The following is a 27229-nucleotide window of genomic DNA, read 5'->3' on the forward strand; positions in this document are numbered from 1 at the left end:
TTCTAAACTAGTGGGATAGTAAACAATTGTTCAAAAGAAATGAATGGCCTCCACGATTACATTTCTTCCATTGTTTCATTTACCTGGATTTCGTTTTGCCTCAGTGTTCATATGTCTGCTCCTTACCTGAACTTCCAGGTTTGTCATTAAGTTTGTACTTTCTCATAAGTGTTCCTCTGATAACAATGGTAAGATGTGAATTTCTGTAGAACTTATTATATCTCACATGACAATGATCACATCTTGCTCATTAATAGAGTGTTTTGTATAATTGTCAATTTTCTTTATGTATTGGTTTAGTGTAACGTACCAAATACGGATCTTTAGCTCTAATAATCTAGGGTTCGAATTCAACTCTTGCACTTACCCATTCCCTGATGAACTTGGGCAAGTCATTTTATTCTCATTGTGATCAGTTTCTTCATTTAATTAGTTATGACACTTTTCAAGATTGCAGTGAGAAATACAGACACACACACATATATATTATGCACAGCACATAGAAAATAATAAATGATTATTGTAATTAGAACTATGTTAAGTGTGTCTAAGTTAGGGAACAAGTCATAATCATTTCCTTATTATTACAATGCAAATATGATATCTTGCTATATTCTACATTCAATAAATATTTTCAAATTGAGTGGTATTTGTTATTGTTTCTTATGGAGTCAGTCATACCATGAACTTGTAATGAAACTTTTTTCTTGGAGAGGTTGTGGAAGAGCCTATCTATCTATCTATCTGTCTATCATCTTAATTTAGGACAAAGCAAAATGAATTTACATATAAAAAATGACTCTGTCTCTAAATAGCAGTAATGTGAATATGAGTCATAAACTTTATAAATTTAATGTGTTGCTTCTTGCCCTAAAGCTTTCAAATAATGAGAATATTATTAAAAGATGACAATAAAGAGAACATAGATAAGAGGCTGTTATTTACCAAATGGATGTTTTTTCATAATGACATCTGGTTCAGAAATTCCTTCTCAACTCAACCCATGTGAGTAGTATAAATTTCCTAGTATATAGAACTAAAAAAAAAGGGGCGGGGGACAGCACTAACACTATCATGAGTATGAGGAGGGTTCAATCCAGTTTTTGAGTTCAGATTAACCTTTTTGATTATTGGCTTGTGTAGCTTAAGTGGTCAGCAAGCTCAGAAACAAAACATGACCACTGAGGTCTTGAACCTTTATTACATAAATAGTGTTGAGCTTCCTTAGAAGATTGGGCTGCTTTAACACCTTAGCAACTAAGAAGTATTCAGCTTTGATAAGAGGATTCAAAAGACAAGAAAAAAAATGAGAGCAGATTAGTTTATCCCAGAAATTACTAACCAGAAATGAAACTCATGCAGCACTACTTAGCTGATGAGAGCAAAAAAATGGTTTTTATTAGAATATTGTAAGCTAATACATTGCTGATTTAATCATGAAAGTTTCAATAAAGAAGCAATAAGACTAACAAATTCAAATGTTTACATAATAGATAGGATACTCTAAATGGCAAGAATTTTTTTAAATAAAGAACTTGACTTATATTTAAGTAATAAAAATTACATTCTTTACCAAATGTTTCATTAACAGAACATCGTATTGAGTTTTTCTATTCCCAAATACATGTTTCAAATGTCAGACTTGAAATTTTTAACTTCTCTTTTACCATAATACTTGCATGAAATTGCTTTTTAAAATTTCAGTGCAAAAGCATTGATTTTGTACTTAGGTGTGTTTTTTCCCCCTCTTGATAACTTTTCCTTTGTTAGATTTTAAGTCTACAATTTGCAAAATCAATAAAAACACAGCTTTCCCCAAGAAAGAAAAGTCCTCCAGAGGTTTACCTGAGAGTGTCTCAGGCAAGATTCTTGTGACCTTGAACTGTTTGTACAGGACCAGTGGTGACTTTTCAGAGCGTCACATCAAAATTGGTTTTCCGCCTCCAAGGAAGTTTCAGCATGTAATGTCAGTAACAGCTGGGGTAAAGGCAACAATTATATGTCAGCTCTGCTTTCTTTTCAAAGAGAGCATTTTCTCAGGCTGACACATTGCTGTGGAGAAAAAAGACACATACAAAAGTTTGTTTTCATTTTCAATTATTTTTGGAGACGTGGAGCTCCTGACAAGCCCATAATAGTCAACAGAAATGACAAGAATTAACACTGGTGACCATAAGATGTAGATGCTACTGTGCTTGCTACACACCAGGGTTGGCCTCTTTCAATTTGGTGAGCTTGGAGAAGAGGAAGGCAAGAAATCCAGAAAGCCATACCCATTTAATATGATTTCGCTAGTTATAAAAATATACACTCAGCCATGCCTTTGAAACTCCCGCCATTTAAGGAATATAGAAATAACTGCTCAGCATGAAATCATTGCAAAACAGTTTAAGACTGGATTGACTTCACCACGCATCCTTGCCCTTTCTGAAGTCTAAGGCTGTGCCTTCGTTCACACATTATAGGGACTTATTTGTGTTGTTTGAACACTAGCCGTGAAAAGATCGCTGTAAAAGGAAACTGTTGAAACTCGGCTACAACTAATTACTGTTTAATCTACACTTTATACAAGGTAAAAAAAAAAAGAAAACTTTCATTTATTGAAAACGGTTGTGTGGGCTTGCTGGCAGAAGGAACTGCTATATTATGTTATGAAATAATCAGAGGAAAAACCCTCTAATGCGCTTTTCATAACACTTAAAGGAGGTATACTAATATCACAGAAACCTTGGGGGAAGGTTGCAGACAAAAAGCAGCATAATTAAATTTCAGTTTAAAGGCCTGCCAGAAAGGGATTAAATTAATGGCTCTGTTATCCTTCCTTGGTGGACTTTACGGTGAGGGCTGAACCAACAGGATAAACACCAATCATGAGAAGTTGTCTTGGTTGAGGTTTTGCTTGATTAGGATTTTCAACTATTTATTTTCAAAATTGACTAGAGAGTTTTGAATGTAAGGGTAAAATGCTTTTGTTTTACTGATAAAAAAATTCAATGACATTTTGCTGAATGTCATTTATTTGAATGTTTGTCATCTTGTATATCGGAAAAAATAAGCTGCTGGAGAGAAGGAGAAAATATTTAAATTCTAATCATCCTTGGTTTGTGGTTTATTTCAGGCTGTCATTTATACTGGGCCAAGTCCAGGTTTATTTGTTTGTTTGATTTGAACATTTTCCATTTTAGCACTTTTCCCAGAGTATTAATTTGACCTTTCCAAATAATTAGGGAGGAATAGGTTAGCATTAAACCCAGGGAGGCGTCCAGGAGGAGACCTGCATGAGTATGGGCAAGTAAAAATCGTCAGCAAAGTCATATGTTGGCAGACCGTTAGGGCTGATGGCGACAGATCTTTCTTTTCCTTCCATACTTTGGGAAACAAACACAGACAAACACTATGAAGCTGGAGGACATTATGCTAAGTGAAATAAGGACAAATACTGCATGACTCCACTCATATGAAGTATCTCAAATAGTCAGCCTCTTAGGAGCAGAGAAAAGAACAGTGGTAACCAGAAGCTGAGGAAAGGGGGTCATGGGGATTGTTGTTCAAGGAGTAGAGAGTATCAGTTATGCAAGACGAATACATTCTAGAGATGTGCTGTACAACGCCATGGCTATAATTAACAATGCTGTTAAAATTTGTTCAGAAAGTGGAGCTCATATTAAGTGTTCTTGCCACAATTTAAAAAAAAAAAGTGGGAAAAGAAAAGAATCAAGTCCTCCCTGACAATTCTGAATGAGAGAAACAGTACCATTGTTTGGATGAGCCATAAGCAGCTGGACATAATGTCTTTAAGTAACTTCAGTATTTTGAGTGGATAGAAGAAGAAGGATTAAGAGGACGCAGTTATAAAACAAGTGCTTATGCTTATTCAGATAGAGCATTCAAAGAGAAAACTAGCTTGGAAGTTTTTCTTTGCTTGACTAAAGCCATGGAGCTCTAAAAATTCTTCCATTTCAGCTGCAGACAGGAATTTCGAACCAGACATTTTTTTCCTGAGGGCATTTACAGAACATCCCCAGCAGTGGCCACATTTAAAGATACTCGAGCAAACGGAAAGAGAAGTAAATGTTGCTACACATTGCAAATGCTGTTGATGAAGTCTACATGCGTTCAGAATTTCACTTAGGAGTATTTTAGCTATTGAGACTGAGGACTTTTGCAGCAATATGTTAGCTCTGAGCCGAGAAAAAGTCTGGGCATTAAGGGAAGAGATTAAATCAATGAGGGATACAGAAGCAGATGGGAGTGGCCCAGGACCAACAGATGAAAATGGAAGAGGACTGACCTGGGCCCAAATCCTTCATCACATGTGGCTAAAGATGTTACCAATATTCTAGTGGGGTGGGATTGACATTTAATACCAGACACATAAAATAGCAATATATGTGCAGTGTGCATTGCTAAAATCATATATATGTGTGTATACATATATATATGTATACACACATAATACTAAGATATATACATATCTTAGTATTTCACACATTTTAGTATTCACACATTTAGTGTTTAGTATTTCGTATTTAGTATTTAGTATATATACATACATATCTTAGTATTTCACACTTTTCACACGTATTCTTAAGGGTTTTCATTTTTCATGAATTATTTTATTCCCTTTAAAATAAAATCTTCAGATTAAATAAATGGTCGATATATTTTTAATGGACTGTCCCTGAATCTTATCTGTAATTACAGTCCATAGGCCAAAAGTACATAACCCAGGGAAACCTAGCTCCTTAGAAGTGCTACCCACAGTGACTACCCTTGAACTGGAGTCTGGGTTTCCACCTGTCTGTTTACACTGCTCTCTTGTTTCTGTGTGACATTCAGAGCCCACCCAAGTCCTTGGCTCTAAGCTCTGTGCATGTGCTGATAATAATCCTCAAGGAATGATTATTCCCTTTACTTCACCTAAATTAAGTAAAGTCTAAAGAAATATGGGAAACATTAAAAAATGACATTAGCTCGAGCCTTTTTGCTTTTCTTTATTTTCTTTTTGGAGTAGAAAGAAAAGGTGTGAGTGTGTACCATACAAAAACAAGGAAGATGAGTTTAGGTGAGTTAATTAAGGCCACCGACCTAATACCCTAAGAAGTGGTACCACAATTCATTTGAGATATGAAAAAGAAGAGGCTTTAAAAAAGTTAATTTACATGTCATGAAATAGTAAAATTTCAGACATATTTGTCATGTTAACATGGCCACATAAATGAAGACCTGGGTTTGCATCTCAATCCTGCTCAGGTTTACAAGTTTCACATTTTCATGGAGTCAGATAATAATTATCTAAATAATCAGCTAAACTGTTTTCTGTACTTGCTGTGTGCCAACTACCATCCTGAGTGTTTTACATGCATTGTCTTCTTTATCTTCACAAGGACCCTCTGAAGTAAGAAGTATGTGTTTCTTTATCTTGAAGATGAAGAAGATGAAGCTTCAAGGGGTTAAGTAAATTGTCACAAATCTACTAACAGTAGTGCCAGGACTAAACATATATCTGTCTGGCTCCAGGGTCTGGGCTGTTAAAGCCTCTATTATTTGCTTTTTCTTGGTACAATAATGTCTCAAGATTTAAAGAAGGGACACAAGTTTTGCAAATATTGAGTGTGATATTGCTGTGCCCTCCATGATAATGAATAATATTAAAACCATTCATTTAGAGTTTCTCATTAAATTTGGGTGAAAATAAAGGTATCTTAATGCTAGATTTGATTCAGCAACTATGAATTATTTCATAACTAGGCACATTAAATAACTTTGAAGTAATTGCAACTATGTTATTATAAATATTTCTTGTAAGAAATATTTGGGATATTTCTTTGGAAACATTGGGATTTCTTTGGAGTCAGATTCTTTCTGATTCAGGCTATTTCAAAATCAGATCTTCCTGATATTTATTGAATATTTTCTATGTCCAGGCATGTGCTAGATTCTTAACTATTAAGAAAATATTTGCAAAAACGTACATCCCATAAAGATTTGTATCCCAAACATATTATATAAGGAAATCTTCTTCTCAGTAATAAGACAAATTATCCAATAAGTAAATGTTTAAATTGTTTAAACCGACACTTCACAAAGAAGATAGACAAATGGAGACTAAATAAGTAGACGAAAACATTCTCAACATCTCTAGTGAAATGTAAAATTCAAACCACCACTGGATATCACTACATACCCAAAGTAGCTATTTTTTTTAAGTGAGTGTTGTTGAGGATTGAACAACTACAAACCTGTTACATTGTTAGTGAATATTCAAAATGAGAGATCTGCTTTGGAAAACAGCTCAGCAGTTACTTATAAATGTAAACACACTTATGAAACCCAGCATTCCCATTTACTGTTATTTAACCAAGATAAATGAAAACATGTCCATAGGAACAGTTATAATCGAATGCCCATTGCAGCTTCTTCATAGTAACTTCAAACTGGAAATAACCTTCAGCTATCAAGAATTAATAGATAAACAAATTGTAGTATATCCATACAATAGAATACTCAACAATAAACAAGCAAGCAAACAAATGAAAAACCAAACAGGTGATTAGATAAAGAAACCACTGATAAATGCAACCATAATGTCAAAACCGAAATGACAGAAACCAGACACCATAAAATATGCACTATATGACTTGATTTAAATGAAATTCTAGGACAAACACAACCATGGTGATGAAAAGCAGATCAGTAGTCTCCTGGGGCTCTGGGTTGGGAGAGGTGATCCACTGCACAGGGACAAGAGAGAAATTGTGGAATGATGGAAATGTTCTATATTGTTATCGTAGTGGTGATTGTATGATGGAATATACTCATTGAGACTCATCAATTATGTACTTAAAATTGGTGAATTTTAAGAATTATACTTCAATAAAGTCACCTTTAAAAACAATCTCGAGACTTCCTGGTGGTCCAGTGGTTAAGACTCCGTGCTTCCCCACAGGGGGCACAATTTTGATCTCTGGTTGGGGGAACTAGGATCCCACATGCCACAGGGTGTGGCCAAAAAAAAAAAAAAAGACAATCTTATTAGAGGGGTCCCCAACCCCCAGGCTGCAGGCCTGTGCTGGTCCCCGGCCTGTTAGGAACCCGGCTGCACAGCAGGAGGTGAGCAACGGGTGAGCAGGTGAGCAAGCGAAGCTTCATCTGCCACTCCCCATCACTCCCCATCGCTCGCCTTACAGCCTGAACCATTCCCCCGCAACCCATCCGTGGAAAAATTGTCTTCCACAAAACCTATCCCTGGTGCCAAAAAGGTTGGGGACCACTGTCATTATACGTCCACAATCTGCCAATAATAGAGTCAGTGTTAATTCAATTTTACATAAAAACAAATGAAGTAAATTGTCTAAACACATGGACTTAAGAAGTGATAAGATAAACGTATGAACCAAGTATTTGGAATGGCAAATTGGAAGCTCTTTCTAATTGCACATAGATTCTTCAGTGTCTTTACGTATCCTCAGCCACTGCATCTACCTACTTTTGGTATAAAGACTGATGCTCACAACCTCTGTTTGCTTCTACTACAGACTCACGTGTCCCAGACTCAATCTCGAGTATTTCATACCCTCTTCTCTCAGTCTCTTTTCTTGCTATTTATTGGTACATACCCCTTCCTTTCTAGGGTCTTACTTATTGACTCAGTTGGACATGAGTCTTCTAAAATGGGTGAAAATATATTGAATTAAATAATATACAAGACAATTTTTTTTTTTTTTTTTTTTGCAGTATGCAGGCCTCTCACTGTTGTGGCCTCTCCCGTTGTGGAGCACAGGCTCTGGATGCGCAGGCTCAGCGGCCATGGCTCACGGGCCTAGCCACTCCGCGGCATGTGGGATCTTCCCGGACCGGGGCACGAACCCGTGTCCCCTGCATTGGCAGGTGGACTCTCAACCACTGCGCCACCAGGGAAGCCCAAGACAACTTTTTAATTCCATGCTTTTTATGAAGGAAAATTCATACAAAATTCACAGTTACCTGATCTGAAGCAGAAAAATACAATTTATTACAATAATTGCAGTAAGATCAATAAAATGAATAGACAATGCCAGTTCTTTTCTGGTGTCTTCAATTGTATTTCCTCTAACAGTAATGAAAAAAGCAGAAATGACAAAGCTTTTGACTTTTAACATAGGATAAATTGCTTTAAAATGATATACTATTAAATGAATGTAATTTTAAAAAAGTAATCTATGGGGCTTCCCTGGTGGTGCAGTGGTTGAAAGTCCACCTGCCGATGCAGGGGACATGAGTTCGTGCCCCGGTCCAGGAAGATCCCACATGCCGCGGAGCGGCTGGGCCTGTGAGACATGGCCGCTGAGCCTGCGTGTCCGGAGCCTGTGCTCCGCAGTGGGAAGGGCCACAACAGTGAGAGGCCCGCGTACCGCAAAAAAAAAAAAAAAAAAAGTAATCTATGGTCTTGTCATTAGGAGGAGAGGACAGAGACCCGCATAACAACGCCCATATAGGAGACTTAGGGAAAACCCTCGTTTAGTTATGAATGCAGTGATCAAGTCTTTAGATAAGTAATAGTTTCTGTGGTATTTTTAGGTAACAAGAGGAAGTCTACTGAACATCGACTAAAAGCTGAAATATTGGTATTTCTTTAGGGAGTTTATTGGTAGTGAGGCACACAATAAAAAAGAAGAACTTTGAAATTATGGTGAGCTTGAAAACTCTGGCTAAAATAGTTTTCTCCTTTCAAGTTTCCGCTGTCATCTGTGGAGAGATGCATAACCCATGTGTGTACAGCCAGCTCCCTGATTGAATCATGGGGACTGCTTTAGTAATAAGTCAAGATGCAGTGATAGAACTCAAGAGAGAATTCAGAAATACATTTTTTCTATGTGTCAAAAAATAGAGAATAGCTAGCGCCTGACTTGACTTGGGATATTTCAAGCTAAAAAGACATGTAAATATCTACCTTCACAGTTCTTTGTGTGCAGAAATCTGTAGTGTAAATGGTAGCTGGACTCTATGAATAACCAAATAAATAGCTTCTATTATAAAATATATTGGACCATGAAGTTAATTCTGTAATTGCTTGCTACATATTCCTTCCTTGCTACATATATGATAATCATAACATATATCTGACTCTAGAAGATAATCATTGACAGATAATTTCTAGCACTAGCTTTAAGCAAAAATTCAACGTGGACAATGTTTTCATGGGGAATTTTAACCTTTCACTGTGTTTTCTTCTCCTGAGCTCTGGTATGCTCCCACCTGCTGCTCTTCTGCTACTTGGATTCTTCCAAGTGATGTCTTCTAAGGCTGAATTCTTTGGCCACATCCCAAATTTCAGAATGACTTTTTCTCAACCTCTGGCACACTTAACATTAAATCTCTTTTCTCGATTTTACCAAGATGCTTCACATAAAAAGTGGAAAACTGTCAACTCTACGGATGGAATTTCAGATGATTTTAACAGCTGCTTATGAATATTCTCCACCTATGAAAAGGAATATTGCAAAGCAGAAATAATACTCTCCCCAACCCCGTCATTAACTATTATTTGCGGTTGGTCTGTGGGTGATGGTGTGAAAAATCCCTTGTCGGGGAAGTGGATGACAGGAATTCTGTTTTTGACTTTGATTCTACTTGTAGTTGTGACTCTATGCTAGTAATGTAAAATTTGTGAATCTTAATTTCTTCATCCAGTGCATGAGGTGATTGAACTAAAATCTTTTACATTTCTTGTCAAGTTCCAAAGTTCCAATGTTTCTGCTTGTAGACTAACACCCTCTGTAAACACCTACTTACTCTTCCTCTTACCTCAGGTCAATACTGTAGGTTGGAATGGTTGTGCCATAGACTTTGTTTCCTCCGACCTTCTTTTGCCTTCTGCTAAAATGCTGATAAAGTTCTCAGACACTTGGAGTTCCACTTTGTCCAACCCTTAGATTTCCCTGAATGATCTGAATCACTTCATCCTTTGGGCTTTATTTGCAATTCTGGTATATCTCTGAACAACATTTGCTTTGTCTTAGAGCTATTTTTGTATCTGAATATTTCTGCAATTTGATTTTGAGGTCCTGAGACTGAAGATGTGCCATATTAGTGTTTTCAATCACCCACAATATGTAGCATGTGTCTTGTTTAATGGCCTAGAAATGTTTTTTTTTTTTACTGATGTATAGAAAAATGGGAATTGTCAGAAATGAGTATCATCGCTCCTATAAGTGAAAAATAATAAAACACACACACAATATATAAAGACAGTGTTAAAAATTATACACATAATATATATAGACAGTGTTATTTTTCTATTTTCTGTGGACCATTTGTTCACAGAAAATAGAAAAATAAGAGAATAAACTTAAGTTTTTGGAAGATGTAGAATTGAGAATGAAGGAGGAAGAACAGGATTGACTGAAGAATAAAAATTCTATTCCGGAGGATTCTTGTTCTAGAGCATGATGTCAGTCAATATTAAGCTTAAAAAGAAAGAAAAGAAAAGGGAAAGGGAGATGTAATCATTTCTAATTGCATGATTCTTTAGGTGCATTTCTGATTGAAAGCAAAAGGGCAAGGAGGCGATAACACAAGAAAAATGGGAGCAACAGATAGAGGTGATTTCCTGCTGAATTAGTCACTAGAAAGGGAGAGTGAAATACAGACTGATTAGAAATATATAGAGAGGAGAAATTATTTGTGGATAAGAAAAAGGAAAAATATCTTACCCTAGAAACGAAATTCAAGGAGGAGACCATAATTACACAGAGAGGCAACATGTGGTACTTGATGAATAATAAACATATTCAAGGCGGCCCTAAAAGTTATATATTTATTAATTCAAATTGTGGGGATAAAAGCTTATGCTGTAAATTTTGGAAGTGGAGCAGATTGTGATGTCCTTGAGGAATAACTATATTTTAAAAATATAAGTCACTAAAACCAAAGTAATCAAGTGTTGTTTTTTAGCTGTATTGAGGTATAATTAATACCAAAAATGGCACGCTTTTCATGTATAGATCTTGATGAGGTTGGACATATACATACACAATCTCCACAACCAGACAAGCAAAGCACTAAGCATATCCATCACTTCCAAAAATATCCTTGTGTTGTTTTGTCTTTTATGTTGTTTTTTTAAACTACACCTCACATGAGATATATCCTCTTAGCATATCTTAAATTATACAATACCTTATCTGCACAGCAGATCTCTAGAATTATTAATCTGGCATAACAGAAACTCTATACCTATTGAAAAAAATCCCTCATTCCTTCCTTCCCCCAAACCCTGGCAACCACCATTTTATTCTCTGCTTTTATGAGGTTGACTATTTTAGATACTTCATATAAGTGGAATCATGCAGTATTTGTTCTGTGACTGGTTTATTTTACTTAGCCTAGCATAACATCCTCTAGGTTTAATCATATTGTAGCAAATGGCAATATTCCTTTTGTTATTAAGGAAGATAATATTCCATTGTGTTGTGTCATATATAAAAATATCTTTATCCATTCATCTGTCAGTGGACATGTAGGTTGTTTCCAAATATTGGCTATTATGAAGAACTTTGCAATGAATGTAAGGATGCTGATATCTCTTAGAGATCTTGTGTTCATTTTTTTCTGTTACATATATATGTTGTATATATGTATAAAGAAGTGGGACTGCTGGATCACAATAGATAATTTCTTGAGGAACCATCATATTGTTTTCCATAGTGGTTGCACCATTCTACGTTCTCACCAACAAAGTATAAGTGTTCCAATTTCTTCATGTCCTAGTCAACACTCATAATCTTTTATTTACTTATTTTTTTTTTATAAATACATCCTAACAGGTGTCAGGTGATATCTTATTGTGGTTTTGATCTGCATTTCCCTGATGATTAGTAATGTTGAGCATCTTATAATATACTTGCTGGTTGAGGTATGTTTTCTTCAAGTCTATTCAGGTCATTTATCCACTTTAAAATCCAGTTACTTGCTCTTTTTACTATTGAGTTGCAGGAGATTCTTATATATATTTTACCCTTATCAGGTAAATGGCTTGCAAAAGAAAACTACAGGCCAATATCTCTGATAAACATAGGTGTAAAAATACTCAACAGAACCCTAGAAAAACAAATTCGGCAGCACATTAAAAGGATTATACATCATGATCAAGTGGGGTTTTTCCTTGGGATACAAGGATGTTTCAACATAGGAAAATCAGTAAATGTGATATAACACATTTACAGAATGATGAAAAATATCTTATGATTACCTAAATTGAAGAAAAAGCATTTGACAAAATTCCACACTCTTTCATGATAAAAACGCTCAACAAATTAGGTATAGAAAAAATGTATTTCACCATCAAAAGGCCACATACGACAAGCCCATAACTAACATTGTACTTAACGGTGAAGAGTTGAAAGCTTTTCCTCTGAAATTGGGAACAAAACAGATGCCAACTCTCACCACTCTATTCAACATGGTACTAGAAGTTCTAGTCAGAACAATTTGATAAGAAAAAAGAAATTTAGAAAGGAACAAGTAATTGCCCCTGTTTGCAGATTTCATGATCTTGTACATTGCAAAACATAAGATTCCACCAAAAAACTGTTAGAACTAAAAAATGAATTCAGCAAAGTTTCAGAATACAAAATCAGCATACAATCATATGTTTTTATCAAAATTGCTTGCTGAGGTGGAAAAAAAACATTTGAGTGAAGTGTGAGTGAGTATGTGTTTTCTGGATCTCTCAAAAGGAATACATAATATTCAAAATTTTAATATTAAAAACAACTGAGAAAAACATATCTCCTAAATGATAAGATGCATTAGCATCTTTTGATCATGTTATTGAAGCAGATTTTAATGGTCTCTACGTTAATTGAATTTAAGTTTTATCCTTATAACAGTGATTCCTCTTGTGTGAAAACTAGCTCATATTCAAAACAAAAGAATACAAGAGGTGATATACAGGACACTGAAGGTGAAATTTAAGTCATGTAGCTTGCACTTTTTTTTAACCCATTTTGTAATATTGGGACAATATGTTTCATTTTCATAGGCCCATCTTTCTCATCTGAGAGAAAAAAACAAAACAACAAAAAAAACACGTGACTGTTGTTATGACATCGTCCTTGTGAAGTGACCGACAAAGACAGGGAAAGACATATAGGAAAATGTAAGAAAATCTATTAAGTGAGGATGCTGTGTGGCCTGCAGATGCTTGGAACTGAGAGATGTAGAATTGGAAACCTAGGGAATCAGAGTGGAGCTGTCAGTATGAGTAGAGAGAAGATGCAAGAAAAGCATAATTAGCCTTGCCCAGTCCTAGGGCCCTGCCTTTCAGAGAATTCTTCAAGGAGCACTGAAGCCCACACATGCCAAGATTTCACACATTAACTTGAGGAAACGTAGCCATTAAATTTGTAAGCAAGCTAAAGGGGTTTTAGATGCTTTGGCCTGAAGACATCCAGGAATTTCTTATAGGCCATCTACCTATTAATAGCTCATTTAAAAAAAATATTTAAGTTTTGACTAGGTATTACATTCATTTAGTTCACAATTCTAAAACTGTAAGTATTGTATATATCATGCTAAGATTAAGTATCCTGTAAAACCCTGTAGAGTTGCTGGGTTCACCTCCAGTAAATAATCAACATCTGTAGTTCCTTGTGTATCTTTTCCAAGTATTTCATGCATATACAAGGAAACGTGATTCTACACAACCTTCTGTTCCTCCATCCACTTTTTAAAATTCTCTTAGCTAAACTTTCAGTTCCTCTGGCTGTCTTGTATTTTTGCTTTTTGCTCTTTCTCCAATTAAAAAAAATACATATATTCCTGAAAATATTTTTGGTTATCATTCTCATGTTTTCTGTGGTAAGACTGAGTGCTGCAAACACTTGATGTCATTTTTTTTGTCCCCTTTCCTTTTTTTTTTTCATGTATCATATTTGCATAGAGTCTGTATTGATTCCATTTTCATTACACATCACTGAAAGGGGTGATTTCCCCACCCGCTCAACCACTCTGGAAGTGATTTGTTTTGGAAGTTGTCTGGACATGTTCCAAGCTAATTGGAGTTTTGAGTTTTATTGTTTGTTTGTTTTCTTGGATATTCTTTTTTGTCTGAATTTGATAATGCTTTTCTTCTTCCTAATTAAATAAGATAAACAGCTCATTGTGAAAAGCCACATTTCGAAAACTCTCTTCTCGTCTATTGTCATGGAGACAGTATACATTCTGTGAAAATGACTTTTTATTTTTTTTTTTTACAAATCATCCTCATTTACTTCTGCCTCTTTCATTTCTCAGAACCAGTCACCTCACTTGTAACTTAGTGTTTTGCAAATAAGTGTGTGCCTCTATTTCTGAGAGTTGTGCTTGTTCTTTGCTTGGGATCCATCAGAACCGAATATTCTGTACTGGAGTAATAGCTCCACATTTTTCTGGGTGCCCACTTCATCTCCATCTTTCCTGGTAGCCACTCCATCTGTTTTGTTGTCTGGCTTCCCAGCTGCCTCCTTGTTTCACTGAAGATTGACTTTTCTTTTTTATTTGCTATTTTTTCAATGACCTCTAAAATGAGATAGGAGAAAACTGAATTTTTACATTCATGTTCAAGCTGAGAAAAAATCCTTCTAATTCCTTAATTAAATTTACCAAATAACTTATTATGTTCCTGTGTTTTAGAACAAGATTTAGCAATAGACCTTAAAATCAATTGCATGGAGTATTTTGTATAAGAAATCTGTCCGGATGAATGAATTTAGGCAAGTATCATTTTAATATGCTCATATGTTTATTCCATATGTTATCACAAAGTAACACCATATATGAATGTTCCTGCAACCTTCAAGGATGACATCTTTGCAATGCTATGTGATAATGGGCCAGGTGTTTTGATATGCTCAAAAAGATGGCCAGGTGTTTTGATATGCTCAAAAAGATGGTTTCAGGCATGAAACCTACTCCTGAAGGTATTCTTCAATATATACTAAGCCAGAAAAAAAAAATCACAAAGTTTCAAATGAGCCACTTTTCACACTCTCTTTCAAAAGCAAAAAGTTTGAATCTACTGAAAAGATCAAAACAGGTCCTTAGTATCCATCATTTTCAAATTTCTGGTCAACTTCTCCTTCACAAGTGTAGCTCACAATGCATTGCTAGTCCTTCGGTGTGTTTGCTTAGTTTTTTCCCACATAGCGATTAGCGTGCATTTTCAACAGGTATTATTTTAAAAGACTGGCATAATAGAATGAGGCACATGGTAGACGTGAAAATGAATTGGGATCAAAACAGAAAAGCATGAGTCTAACCTTTGCAAAGCTCAGAGAACTGAATGAGGGCATTGATCTTCAATGGAATATATAGATAGGGAATTTTGTGTCTCAGCTATGCAGAACTCAAGGGGGTCCCACAAGAATTCCTCAGAGATCATGAAGGAGACAGAGGGGCTCAGATGAACAGAGCTATTCACCAGAGATTTTATCACAACAAGAACTTCTGCCAGTTCTGCTTTGTTTTATGGCTGCTACTTCTCCTCAGTCAATTGATGATCTCACTTCATCCCCTGTGCTTTTGAGTACTTAAGATCCTATGCCCTTTGTTCTTGAACTCAAAACAACAGGCTCAGGATAATCCTCCTAGCTTCTAATTGCATATAAAAAATTAAGTTTCACAACTGTTCTCCAAATAGTCACTTACATGAAGCATGTCACATTAAACCTCTTCTATTCCTTATCTCAAAGTATTTCAATTGAAGAGAAAAAAATAGTCCACAAATGCTATTTGTGCAATATAAATATCACATAGATCATTTTAGGCATGGAATCCACCTGCCTGACCTTCTGTTTCCAAGCTATATGTAAACACATGCTCATTTTGTGCCTGTGTGTATAAACCATATTTTCCAAAGTGATTCAAGCCCCTGTGAGAATCAGTGGCTCTGTCTTTAATCATGAAGTCATTCTCTGAAGCCATTCCTAGTTTTCTTCTTTGCTTCTATCTTTAGCTAAACCAATCCTCTTCCCCACCCCAGCCCAATATCCTCTATGCCCAAACTTGGGCTGGCTTCCCTCTTGTGATGATAGGTGAGTGAGAATGGCCCTCATCTCATCGTGTGTTTCAACTCATTGCTCCCAGAGGGCCCACAATGAGGGTCCCATATCCATCCTAGCTGCTGTTGTGTCTTTTGAAGTGGATAGCAGATTTTATTGTTTTAATTAAACTCGTTGCTGATTTTGTTTTTCTACTCCACTGATATTGTAGCCTCTGGCCTTGACTCTTCTTCCGTTAATACTACTGATCCCAACATCACTTTGCTGCTTTGCTGCTCCCAGGGTCCAACATCTAATGTCACCAATTTAAAGAGAACTCCAACCATGCAGTTCTAAGAGTTGGGCATTAATGCTGCAGCCTCCTAAAAATCAATTGTTTCCAAAGGACATAAAATTACTTCTCCATTGGTTTGTCCCAGAGGCTTCTGAGGCTTTTCTTAAGTCTAAATGGTTGCCAGAAAGTGGCTGTGTCTTAGATCAGTCCTTTTCTCATATTGAGTTCCTGACTTCCTGGGTGACCCTCCCTGTCTTTAATACAGAACAGATCTTCTTCCCAGATGGTCGGTATAAGCTTAACCCTTGTTATATATAGCACCACCAGCCACTTAACCCTCTCCACACATAACCAGTTTAATAGCTTTCATTGATATTCCCGTGTCAGTAGTGGAAAGATGGTGGAAGTAACTTGAATCCTGAGATCTTGAATTGTTTTCCACATGTTCAAACTGCCACAGTTTTAAAGGGAGGTATGTAGAAAGGGATGCTTCCAACTAAATTCACACTCTCTTTAAACACAAGAGGACTTGTTTCCAAACTTCTCTATTGGACTTCTGACCTTAGCACATGAGGCCAAAACAAGTACAGGAAACAAAGACTTTATTTTCCTCTATCGACCCCTTCTTCTAAGTTTTTCATCCTAATTTTAGCAATTAATATCTATGTTCATAGAGGGAGTGAGAGAGAGACAGATGAACCTAAGGACAAAACATTGTGCCCTTGGATTTGACATGCACATGTTACTCTAATGCTCAGGACCAGAATAGGTGTGTGGGTGAGGTAGGGAGTGGCTAATGTGGTTCTCTTCCATAAGTGGATGGGAATGTTGTGGTCATGGTCAATGTTAAAAATCCATTAAACATTGAATATAGATTTGTCTTTGATCCCCAGGGAAATGCCTTCTTGCTTCCCAAAAGTGACTTTGCCTTTTATTTCAGAAAGCCAATAAATCTAAGAAGCTCAATCACAGACTTCTAATTGTGAATTTTTGCCCTGGTGGTTAGAATGTGCTACTAACAATAAGATGTGTCAGTTCCCTGCTCCTTGTTCTCTCATCAGCTTAAACCGATACAGCAATTTGCCCCAAGAGTCTGTCCAGCTAGAGTTGATAGTGTTCCACTAAACCCAACATTTCAACGGAAGATATAATTACAGTTGTATGGTGGGGTCAACAATGTTTTAATAAACTTTAAGGGACATGTGGAATTTCCATTACAAAAATGTCCAAAACACAGAAGCTCAGCTCTGTCTGTTTAAAAGCCACAGAATCCTGAAGGTAAGAAAAACAAATGCTACAAGAAGGATCTAGTTGAAGGCACACTGGGCATAGAAGACCAAGCATTGAATCCAGCTGTTACTTATGATCTGAGTTCTTTTGCAAGTCCTTTCTGGGTCTCTTTCTTCTCATATATAACATAAGGATAATAATCCTTAGCCCATGGAATTGGTGTTATGACCAAACAAAATAATATACCCGCTATACAAGAGGCACTCCACGACTAGATGAATGAACGTGGTGTAAGAGCTTACACTGTGTGCTCATACTTTGTATGCACTCAGTAAATGTTTATAATATAATCACTATAAAGTATGTGAGATATACCCTCATAATATTTAAAGGTGTTTGCCTTATAGGGTCGCCTTATAATTCAGGAAGGAGGGTCAGAGACACAGGTTAATTATTAAGTGTTTATATGTATGTATGAGAGAGAGAACGTTATTGCAAGATTCCCTAAACACTTTGAGCTGAATAATTATAATATGTAAGAGAAAAATGGACCACACAGGGTATTTAAAGACAGTCTTCTTGGTTGTCCCATAAGATACCATACTTTCCAAATCCTTGATAACATGAAAGTTGTCAGAAACCTGCTAGTATCCAGTTAACCAAATTAGTTAGGTTAATACATAGGACACTGATTTGATAATATCCACTGCTCAGGAATTCCTAAATTTTCTTTTACAAATAAAAAAAAAACCCTAAAAATATCATCCCTCCTATTTCTCCAGAAACACATTTATTGATGCTAATAAAGTTCCATCTTCCCTTCTCAGAATATTTCTACAAAAAAAGAGACCACGGGTCTGGAAAAGAATCTAAATCAGCATTTCCCTGACTCAGTTCCTTAGAACACTAGTCACAATGAAAATTTAATAAATATACACACCAAAAGTCAAACTGTGGCAATTTGGGGAATGTTAGGCTTTAAAATTAGGATATCTCAGACTCTCTAATATGTGAGTTTTTATTGTGACAGACACAGTGTCATTTCATAAAACTTACTTGAGTCAGAGGAGATTTCAGCCATGGTAGGCTATCATCTTACTTTTCACTAAGTATTTTAAGTAAATGTGCAGTGTCTTTTGTTTACAACTGGAAGCAGCAGATCAGAGAGATTAAGAGACCAGACTAACCTCATGGGGTTGCTATGAAAACCAAACGAGATAAAGTTTACAGAGCACTTAGAATAGTGCCTGGCACACAAGAAATGCTATGTTAGCTATAGTCTTACATATAAAGAGAAATTACATGAAGAAAATTTTTGTGTAAATAATTGTTAAGCACAATTTTCCCCTTTCCTTGTGTTTGTGAGGCATACTTAAATCTTTACTGAGAGTTTTAGAATTGCCCATTTCATTTCATCTCCAGTTAGAAAAAAAGAAATATAAAAGGGAAAGGCAAATAAATTCTAGTTACATCTTGGAGAAATGATGGATTTCTGACATATTTAAGCAGACAAGAGTGAATATACACTCATGGATGGGATTTGAGCAGCTGCATTTCCATGGGCAAGTTCTACATGGAGACATGAGTTAGGCAATATTATTATAACTATTTTAAAGGTGCGTGATTTGCAAAAGAGTGAAGTTAGGTCATCTGAGCATGTACTTCAAAAGTTTGGCAAAGCTGAGATTTGAAAATGAATGTCCACGCTCTAGAATAGACACTCTAACCATTATATTTTTAACTTAACCTTATAGCAACAGCTTAATAACTTGTTTTAACCACTCAGGTTGGCAATAACAAACTCATTGGCACAGAGGAAATAATGCTCTAAAGACTCTGAAATCTGGAAATCTTTTTATTTTACTCTCCTTATATATCTTTCTTCCCCCTAAATAACAATAATTCTCTACAGCTGGTCATGAAAATTCAAGTCTAAACTTTAAAATGTATATTTCATTCTGACAGGTTTTGCAGCAAAATTTTGTAATAGAGTAATTGGAATTTAGATTATAAACTGCTGTTTGTCATATTTAATTGATATTTTGGTTGTTTCCACATTGTGAGGGTGAAGCTGTGGTATTCTTGGGTGTTCTGAGTGTTTCCTAAAACTATAGAAAGATGTGGTTCGCGAGAGTTATTTTTGGAGGTGCTGAAATGATTTCAATGGGAAGATGTCCCAGGCCTCAGATAATTAAAGAAATGCCTTAAATTTCATTCATTCACTTGACTGCTATTCCTCGCATGAATGTGAGCTGAAGTAAGGAGCCACATGGCACATATATTTTTTGATACATAAGTGAACACTCCAGTGGTGTTAAGTTGGTAGATGGGAACACGGAAGTGGACTTTTACTTTCTTTAGCTCTCCTGATTTCTCAGTGAGAGCCTGGGCTCACTTGGCAGAAAGAGGGGAGTCTCAATGTTGCATTTTACTTGTCCACACACTTTCCCATGGTGAGTGTACCCCTGCCTAATGACCTGTTTCAGTCTCTTTTCTGGTGATGCCTAATGGTATATCTCCATCCCTTGTCTATTCACTGAGTTCACGTATCCGATGCCTTGTCTGTTATCTCCACACGGATGCCTTGTAAACGCCTCTGACTTAACTTCTCTGAAACAGAGTAACTGATTTCTCCCCACACTCCCAAAGACTTCTCCTTCCCCAGTCTGCTGCATTTCAGTGAATGGTGTCGCCATCTACTGAGTTGCTTTGACCAGAATCACAGAACATATCCTTAATGTGCCCCTTTCTTAAAGGTAACATCTCAATGATTAGCAAATACCACCTCTGTAATACAGCAGAAATCCATTCATGTCTCTCCGTTTCTGCTACTACTACTACCTTAGTCCAAACCATTACCATCCAACCCGATTCTCATCTAGACTTTTGCATCACACCCAACTTAGCCTTCTCGCTTCTACTTCATTACTTGACAGCTGTCCAGTAGCCAAGATGTTATGCAGCTTCCGGAGACATCAAGTCAGAATAAATAAAAGCCCTTAAAAGCTGATTCACATACTATTTTGACCTTTAATACATAAAAGTAACATAATTCTTTTCATTATTAGAAAAGAATTCCAAAAGAGGCAGGGAGAATTCTTCCAGAACGATATTTCTCCTATATGGAGAGCACAATGAACCTAGTTAATTGTGTTTAAGATTTCAAAACACCACAGGAAGAAAAGGAGAAAACCTATTTCAGTGTGTTTATCCCACATCACACCCTAACTACAAGGTAGTGGCTACATAAATGTTCAGTGTAGTCAATATCAGCGTGACAGAAGGCCCGAGGCTCATCCATCCTGTACACTCTCACTTTACAGTGGGAAAGTAAGTGAATTAGAACCAAGAACTGGACCCATTACTCTCTGGAGGGCCCTGGGTCACACTTGAGAATCTCTATTTCACAAGTTGCTAAAATGCCACACCATCCTGGTTGTCTGCTCTACATTGAGGGAGGAAATGCTCTGTTAGAAGTCCAGGGCAAAGTGGAGCCCTCTAATCCACAGAGACATAAGAAAGGACAGCATTTGATCTTTCTGCAGATGAGAAAAATGATTACATATGGACCCTAACAGGTGTGATATTGTTTCTTTTATGCAACACTTTCCTTTGAACTCTTGTAATCCATGTGGAAAAGTGAAACTGGAATTCTTTTCAGACTGTGAGGCTCTTTGCAAAGTACAGAGTAGAAACAGGGTAAGATCATTGCTGGCGGAAAGACAGCACTCAGCCCGAGGCTTTCCATGCTCTGCTCTTCCTGTCCCCACTGGAAAATAGAAGCAATAAAGGTTATGTGTAATCTGGGTTTATAAACCAGGATATGAGACCAGGCAAGCTTTGCAGAAAATACAGATCCTTTTAGTGATTAAATAATATTCTCCAAATACACATCCCCTTACTTGAGAATTCAGCAAGGTAATGATGGCTGTGGTATTCAGATTAGGGATTTTGGATTCTGTGTTTTACTTGGAGCCATGACTGAGGGGTGTTTATTTTTATTTTTCTCTTTTAAAAATTGGAGTATATTTTCTAAGTACTTGTATTCCGATGTGGAGGTTTTGAATGGAGGTAAGGGGCGAACCACTGGCGTTAACATTAGGTTTTCAATGTCATAGTATCTGAATCAAATACACACCTGAATGATCACTACTCTCTCTGTCAACAGAAAAAAAAAGTGTGGAAGGGAGCAGTGAACAAAATCATAGGACGGGGGAAAATGGACTTCACTGCCACATGTCAAAAAAGTATTGGTTAGGGCTTCCCTGGTGGCGCAGTGGTTGAGAGTCCTCCTGCCGATGCAGGGGACACGGGTGCCCCAGTCCGGGAAGATCCCACATGCCATGGAGCAGCTGGGCCCGTGAGGCATGGCCGCTGAGCCTGTGCGTCCGGAGCCTGTGCTCCGCAACGGGAGAGGCCACAACAGTGAGAGGCCCTCGTACCGCAAAAAAAAAAAAAAAAAAAAGAGTATTGGTTAAGTTACAGTATTTATCACTCAGTGTATATAATTCCAAAAGCACATTTATATGCGATGATCAGATAAGTATGCTGAGCCATTCTTCATCAGATTAAAAATGAAGGCATAAAAAGTGCAGGCTGACACCGTGTTATATAGGATTATAGTTTTTTTTTTATCAAAGATTAGCAGATTGTATTCTATTACCTAGCATGCCGAAGTTCTCCCAAGCCATTGCGTTTGCAAGGCAAAATAACAAAATTCAAATTTCAAATGCAGCCAGAGAATGAACAAAGAGTGGAGATGACTCAGACTGGAAAAAATATGACTGTTGGAGTATAACCAGAAAACAAGCCTCATGTTCAATCTGTCAACACAAATAACCAGACGAGTAGGAAGACCCAGGTGGAGAAGGGGAATCTAAATGAGTATGGAGTTCTCAATCTTTCTGCTGGTTATTAAAAAAAAGGAAAAGGATACCTTTGTGAAGAAGAAAGAGAATGCTTATATATTTAAATTCAAGGACTGATTTAATTTTCATTTATAAATTGAAATAGGAGATTGCATGAATAAATGGCTTTTGGAAACCACCTGGCCAGGATGCTAGGGAATAGGTATAGATTACAACTGTACCTGGTCAAGTCTCTGATACGGACTCTATTGATTATCAGAAAGCAATCCCTTATTTGATATGCAATCTATTTATTTAGGAACTTTTCTTTTTTTTTAAAGGTTTGAGTTTTCTAAATATTAAGCCTATGAGAACAAAACACCAGTAGGATTCTGGAATGAAATAGCCTACTCTTTTTCATGCTGCAAAGGAGAATGCAGCCATGAGATGAGCAGTTGTGATTGGGAATTGTCTGCTATTGATGATAAATGATCAGGTTAGTGGTTTTTGTACTTAGTAAACAAAGATCGGGGTCTTGAAAGATCTGACAGAGTATAAGCTTTGAGATTATTTTATTGTGGTAAAGACGTGTGTTAAAACCAATCCTTAATACAGAAATTTTAATTTAAGTGCCAGATACATTGATTAGCTATTGAGCACGAAGTATAGACACAGATCAATCAATTTAATATTTAAAGCAACATGCTCCGTGTATGAATTCTGCCCTACATTTTCAGGAATATAATGAATTTGAAAGGCAGAATTTGGATCAGTTTTCTATTGTACTGCATCGGCTATTTCTTTGTAGATCCAGTTACTTTCAAAATGGTTTGAAGTGATAAGGATAACAGTCACTGTCACTTGGCTCTCACCAAGTGGCTACATGCATTATTGACTTGCCACCAACAGGGTACCTAAGAACTTACACACTGAGGTCATCCTATATTACAATTTTTACAACTTGTATTTATTCAGATCAATGACGTGTGCTTTCTAGTTCATGGGGAATCTCTGGTACCAAGAAGCAGAAGAATTGCATTTAGGAAATGGAAGCTCTTCCACAGGGCACGTGATTTGGGGGGAATCCACTTGGGCAATGACCTTTGCTCTAATCTTGCTTGGTGTGAATTTTGGGGTTCTGCCATCATCACATTATGGTAACCCCTCCTTTTGGTGGAAGAAGAGAGGACATCACTGACTTTGCATGTTTAACTTAGGTCATAAATCTTCAGATTATTCAGCTATAATCATACCCTTAGAACTGGCAAAATAAACTTCTTTGTCACTAGTTCTTGTGGGAAATTTGCATTTAGGCTATGCTTTTTTTTTCAAGAAATTATGTCTAATATTTCAGAGTCTGTGTATATTTGCAACTATCTTTTCAATGTCAATCAGTAGAATTTCATACATTTTTACAAAAAAGTTATTAAACACTTGAATAGGTTTATTTTCTAGGTAATTTTCTAGTTTCTATTTCTCTAAAGTGAAATTTCTTTTACTACTTCATTTAAAAAATTTGGTTATTATTGTTGAAATTCTCTAATATTTAAAAATGTAGTTCTGGTCTCATAAACCTGATCAGTTTTATTTAAATAATTCTCTTGTGTTTTGAATGTTGACAGTCATATCATTTAATAACGATTCTGTCATTTTGATTTTTTATTTCTTTTTATTGTGTTATTCCATTGGGTACGATATCTGGTATAATGCTGTATGATAGTTTTATTATATTATTGGATATTCTTGATTTTTTTCTTCCCTGAATGTAATGGAATGCACCAAAAGTTTCACATCTATTTTTTTTTTAGCTAATGCCATTTATCAGTTAATGACTATCATGTCTAATCCTACACTGCTAAGTTTTTATTATGAATGTTTTAATTTTATAAAACATATTTTGCATATATTAGTATGATCCTTTTGTTTTATTTATTAATGGCATACATTATGTTAACCAATTTTCTAGAACGAAATAACTTGTATTTCTACGATATGACTACTTGGTTAGAATACATTTTTTTAAAACACACTACTGAATTAAATATACAGTTGACCCTGGAACAAGATGGGAGTTAGGGGTGCTGACCCCCTATGCAGTGGGAAATCTACAGACTTCTATCTCTGCCTCAAAAACAAAGGAATTGATAAATGACTCACCCAAGGGCTGGAAGCTGAAACAGTAGTTCTTTTGATTCCACATATTGTGATCTCTAATAGGACACAAATTTATCTCCACACCTAGTTAATTTAAAGGTCTGTAAATGAAAACACAGATACTATATTTACTGAAAGAATTTTGCCTATGAGTCCATCCATGCAGTTTAAACCTATGTTGTTTAAAGGCCAGCTGTAGTTACATTTTTAGTTTGAACTTTTACTCTCGTTGGTGTTGGAAGCCTTGTAAAATACGGTTGAGAATCCTACTTTTTTTCATTTTCAAGAAGAAAATGCATAGGATTGAAGAAGAGTTTTGTATAAGATTGTTGTTTCTGTTCCATGAAAATTAGAAAGCATATGCTTAAAACCTGTACCTCTACTTTCTATATTTTTGGGAGGGGAGTAGATGATTTACAAGTGAGTTTATTATACATTGGACTAGTAAGGTGTGTGTGTGTGTATGTGTGTGTGTGTGTAGATAAACTTTCCTATTGTACATATCCTTTTCTAGTCACTTTTCCATTTAATTTAAACTTTAGACTTACACACACATTGCAATAAAATTTTTCCCTATATGATTTTAGGCATTTTTTTTCTCACAGGAGATAAGATCCTCTTTTTTATTTTCACTGCATTTTTCCCTTCTTTGTTGATTTTGCTGTCTATATTTACTGACTTTATATATATATATGTGTGTGTGTGTGTGTGTGTGTGTGTGTGTGTATGATTTATTTTGTTGGTGGTTTGGGGGGGTCTCGTTTGCATACATTCATTTTTTATTTTGTATATTTTATTTCATATATTTCCTCTGTTATTCATATTTTTTCTTCATTTTACTTGAATTTACTGTAATATTTTCTTGCTCTTCAAGCTGAATGTCAAGTTAATTATTTTCAGTGTCTTTTGTTTTATAACAAAAACATTTAAGGCTATAATTTTCATTTAAGTATATAGCTAAAGCTGTATTTGACCACATTTTATATAACATGTTTTTTGCTACGATTTAATTCTAAGTATTTTGTAGTTTTCACTATGACATTATTCTTTGACCTGTGCATTATGAAGAATAATTTGGTGCTGTTTGTTTCCAAATACTTAGGGAGTTAAACATTTTAATTTACTTATTACCAAAGAGGTTATACATGCTCCAGATAAGTTTTAAAAAGTACACAAAGAGGGCTTCCCTGGTGGCGCAGTGGTTGAGAGTCCACCTGCCGATGCAGGGAACACGGGTTCGTGCCCCGGTCTGGGAAGATCCCACATGCCGCCGAGTGGCTGGGCCCGTGAGCCATGGCCACTGGGCCTGCGCATCCAGAGCCTGTGCTCCGCAACGGGAGCGGCCACAACCGTGAGAGGCCCGCCTACCGCAAAAAAAAAAAAAAAAAAAAAAAAAAGTACACAAAGAAATACTGTGAAAATTTATCTTTCTTCCTTCTGCCTAACTAGCCACAACCCCTCCTGGATGTGTTCATTCTTCTTGGGTGTCCTTCCAGATGTTTCTCTGCACTTCCAAGCATTTTATATGCCTCCTTTTTCCACACAATTAAAGACAAGATAGGCGATTTAATTTTCATTTTAACAGTACATCTAAAGATGCCATATTCTGTATAAGACTGTAAGGTATTCTATTGTATGAATGTAGCATAATTTATTTAAGTTGTCCCATATTTGTAGGCATCTAAGTAGTTTTATTATAACACACAATGGCTGTCCTTATGAGTAAAATACTTTACAAAGGTAGGATAAATGCCCAGGAAAATGAATTTCTGAGTCACAGAGTATGTGCATTGATTTTGATAGTTATTGTCAAATTACCTTGCATGGGGGTTATAAAAATGTATAATCCTACCAACAGTGTATATTTTTAAGGACTCTGTATTTTTTTTTTAACTGCACACTGCCCTTTGTTTCTCTTGGTGGTGTTTTTCTTTATCCTTTTGATTTACCAGAATACTTACATACTAAGAAATTTTTTCCTGCTATCTGGGATGTTACTTGAAAATATTTTCCCAAACTAATATTAGTCCTTGACTTTATAAAATTTTCTGTAATGAATCTTAAAATGTGTACATATTAAAATTTATTTATTTTATTTAGTGCCTTTTGTGTTTTGTTTTATACTTAGAGATGACATGCCCACTACAGATTTTTAAACCAATCTACATCTCATGCTTTCTTTTTATACTTTTTTCTTGTTTTTGCCAGTTATAGATGCAGAGCAGCTATAGATTCATCTGTTTTATTCAATGGAGTTTTTCTAAGATGTTATTTGAAAGAAATTTCTGGTGCTAAAATAACTTTGAAGATTCTAAAGTAGACTATATTTTTCCTTTGATGAAGACTGCAATTTGCATACATTTTTAAAATATTTAAATTAAAACTCAGATTCAGCTTTAATCAAGAAGCCATCTATAATTATTCTATGGTTCATTATATGATATTTCCTCCACAATCTCATAATATCCTCTGTAAACCCTCTTTATTGGTCCCGGTTCTCCAGAGAAACAGAATCAATAGGATATAATATACAGTTATTATAAGGAATTGACTCATGCAATTATGGAAGCTGACAAATCCTTAGACTTGGAATCGACAAGCTGGAGACCACAGAGAACCGACGGGGTAGTTCCAGTCTGAAGGCTGGAAGGCTCAAGACACAGGAAGAGCCAATGTTTGCACTTCAGTCCAAAGGCAGGAAA

The sequence above is a fragment of the Mesoplodon mirus genome (genome assembly GCF_964341445.2).
Source record: "Mesoplodon mirus genome assembly, chromosome: 17".
NCBI lineage: Eukaryota > Metazoa > Chordata > Mammalia > Artiodactyla > Ziphiidae > Mesoplodon > Mesoplodon mirus.